We start from the raw sequence: 3,359 nt of genomic DNA, 5'->3' as shown, positions 1-3,359 counted from the left end.
CAGAGCCTGGGGCGGCCTCTGTGAAGGGGCCCGTCTTTGCTGGTGTTCTGGGTCCCTCTCTTCCCAGCTCCACTATAAGTTGGCTTTTTTTTTTTTCATTACAAATTGCTCGTAAGCACACACATCCCCAGATGCCCGCATAAAAGCTGGCATTAAAGTGGGGTAATGGTAGAAGGAGCCTTGTTACGATTAGTGCGGCTGTGAGCTGTTACCCAGAGTTCTGGCTTCAGTGGGAAAGCCTAGGGAGGCCTTGCATACCCCAGATGCATCTGTCAACTTCTTTCCAGTGAGCTAGATGGAGGTAGGAGGATATTGGCTTGTGTACTCTGCTGGTATGTCCATTATCCTTGTAATGAGAATTAGGGGTGGGAGACAGAGAGACCCTGAGGGGCAGAGAGAATCATTTGCAATCTTCAAAGGACTCTGCTGGTGAGTGTTCCTAGGGACACATACCAAAGGACCTGGCACCTGTCAGCGTTTAGCCCAAGCCTAAAACACTGCCCTTCTTCAGGGCCCCATCCTGAGTCCAGCAAGCTGGGCAGGAACATTGGCACCATGTAAGATAGAGGGGTTTGGAATCAAGATTCAGCACTTCATTCCCCGAGGAACGTTCTTGTCTCTCTGTTTAGTGTTCTCTCCTCAGGGTGGTGGAGCTGAGAAAACATCAATGGCCAACCTCTGGGACACGCTCTCTGGCAAGTGTAAGTGTGTCCTGTGTGGCTGTGTGCTAGGTGGTGGCTCTTCCTTGGCCTCTTGCCGTTGTAGCATCCAGTGTTCTTGCAGTGGCTGATGTGAGTCTCAAGATGAGAACTAAGCATCATAGAAATGAGAAATGATGGCTGGGCTGTGGTGGCACACGCCTTTGATCTCAGCACCGGAGGGGCGGGGGCAGAGGCAGGCGGGTCTCTGTGAGTTTGAGGCCAGCCAGGGCTACACAGAGAAACCTTGTCTTGAGAAACCAACACACACACACACACACACACACACACACACACACACACACACACACACACGAGAGAGAGAGAGAGAGAGAGAGAGAGAGAGAGAGAGAGAGAGAGAGAGAGAGAGAGAGAGAGAGAGGAGAAATGAGAAAACCGAGGGTGAAAGAAGAGACAGGCTAAGAAGTAGGACTCTTCCTTAAAACCAGAAACAGAACAGAAGAAAAGTCAAGAGACTGACATTCACCCAGCTTCCAGCAAGAGCCAGGCTATGGATTTATATGACTTTCTATTTTTTTCTTTATTCTCAGTACCTTGTTCAACATCACTATGTTTAAGGCTTCCTTGTAGCTGGATCTTTTCTATGACTGTCCTTGGATACTCCCTTGTTGGAGACAGGACCTTGTGGTTAATTTTGGCTGACGGCTCATGCATGGAAGTGATGAGTCTGGGCTAATGGGCTGAGTGGTCTCTGGGAAGCATGCAGTTGACAGGTGACAGACACATGCTTGAAACAGCTTATGTTGTGGAGGTTTCGTGCAGAGGACAATTGGGTGAGGATCTGGCTCTGCCTGAATGAAAACAGTAACCCTCTGTTTTAATCTTCCCACACTTGGGGTCCCTTATTGTTGCAGTACAATGCAGCGTATGTTGCCTGGCAGAGCCCTCGGCAGGGACCCCAAGTCATTTTACAAGTGAAGAGAATGGGCCTCTGACCAAGTGAAGACCTTTCCGAGGACACACGGGTTGTAGGTAGGAGCCACAGGGTCTGAACCCAGGATCTAGCTCTTGCACGTGAGATGAGCTGACAAACAGCTTGGTTCGTGTGTGTGCGAGATCGTTCGAGCACTTTGCAGAGTGGAGGTGACCTGTGGGGAGCAGGGTCTGTGGGGTGGGCAGGACTAGGAGTAGTGCCCTGCCATTGTGCCCTTCAGGGTGGGTGGGGCACTGATACCTGGCTTCTCTTTGAGGAGAAGACAGCAAGAGCTGCCTCACCTGCATCCGGGAGGACAGGATGAGCCAGGGTAGCCCGTGCGGAGGTGGGAGACATATTGCTGGAATGGAGGCAGGGGGATTCTCCCTCCCACTCCCAAATTCCTGTAGCTCATAGCTGAGAGTTTCTTGTCCCCAACTGTTTCTCTTTCCAGAGCCATTATTCGCAGGGGGCCCACTTTCAATGAAGGCTGTCTACCCAAGACGGAGTTTTACCACCCAGGCTGGCCAGTGAGTAAGGGGCCGGGGTGTGGCCTGGTTTCCAAAGCTTGCCTGGGCATGAGATCACCTGAGGCCACACAGCACGCTCCTCCTCTGTCCTGAAGATTCTGAAGGAGTCTGTTTGCTTCCGGCTGTGGGAACTCTGACTTAGCCTCCTAGAGGGACAAGATTTCCAAACAGTGAGCCTGCAGTGCCTGCTGGGTCTGCTGGGCCATTTGAGGGACTCGGGGCATAGATGATGATATGTCCTCTGGCAGCCTGAATACAGCATGGATCCCTTCTTTATGTTATAAAATGAACTTCGTCTGAAGGCTTATCTAGTCTTGTTTTGTTTTTCAAGATGAAAACCAACAGCCTACCACAACCCTTGGGATTCCAGTTGCAAATCCATGTGAGAAGCTACTTTGTAATCTCAGCCCCAGGGAATAGCTGTGATTGTTCTGTGTTTGTATTTTACCTTAGCAGGGCAGTGGTTCCCGTAACTGGTAGAATTGTTTCTTTTCTGGAGCATCTGGAAGCTCAGAGTCAAATTTATAGTTCTTCTTAGTGAGGATTTATGCTTTTTCTTCTTACATTTCTGCCTGGTTGTCTCTTGTTTGCTATGACAGCCCCTTCCCCCTGCTGTCCTCTGCCCGTCTTAATGTGAACTTCTGTAAACTTCCACAAATCCTATTGAGAATGAGGTTATATGGACATAAACACAGCTTGTGTCAGGGAGATGGACTCATGGAAACCCTTGCAACTGAATGTCAGCCTTTAGGAAACACAGAAGCTCCTAGGGAGCAGTGAGCAGCCTACAGGAGCCCGAGACACAGAGATGGCATGCGATGGAGAGAACCAGGCTGGGGAGGAGACGGGTATCCTGAGGGGCACGGTGTAGCTGGAAAAAACCACCTCCAGCAAGTAGAGTCCTTCCTGCCAGAACCAGCTCTCCCAACACCCAAGGCAGTTTGTATGCCATTCCTTGGGGTTTTCATAATTATTCATTTTCTTTTTCAGAGCATCAACAGGCTTCAAGTGGGTTGGCAAGTTCTAGGGAAGCCTTCAGAAGGAGTGGGGAGACAAACTCATGGGGAAATGAGTGAACAAGACTATCCTGATGCCAGAAGTATAAAGTTGGTGCCCCTTGGTGGTAGTGTGAGGCGGGGTGTGGGGGTGGGGGGGTTCCTGAAGGTCTAGGGCCCCTGTGAGCCTCTATTCAGCCTA

The 3,359-nt window shown here is 50.4% G+C and overlaps 1 long non-coding RNA gene across 1 annotated transcript; it reads left to right on the top strand.

The window, feature by feature from the left end:
- Positions 1-1,579: 1,579 nt before the first annotated feature.
- Positions 1,580-2,463, top strand: LOC121136621. The gene is made up of 2 exons (XR_005873663.1): positions 1,580-1,691; positions 2,087-2,463. It is a non-coding gene; the product is annotated as an uncharacterized LOC121136621 (long non-coding RNA).
- Positions 2,464-3,359: the final 896 nt, after the last annotated feature.

This window comes from Mesocricetus auratus, unplaced genomic scaffold (genome assembly GCF_017639785.1).
Source record: "Mesocricetus auratus isolate SY011 unplaced genomic scaffold, BCM_Maur_2.0 Super-Scaffold_100676, whole genome shotgun sequence".
Classification (NCBI taxonomy): domain Eukaryota; kingdom Metazoa; phylum Chordata; class Mammalia; order Rodentia; family Cricetidae; genus Mesocricetus; species Mesocricetus auratus.
Note: the sequence above shows the minus strand (reverse complement) of the source record. Positions and strands in the feature narration are given on the sequence as shown.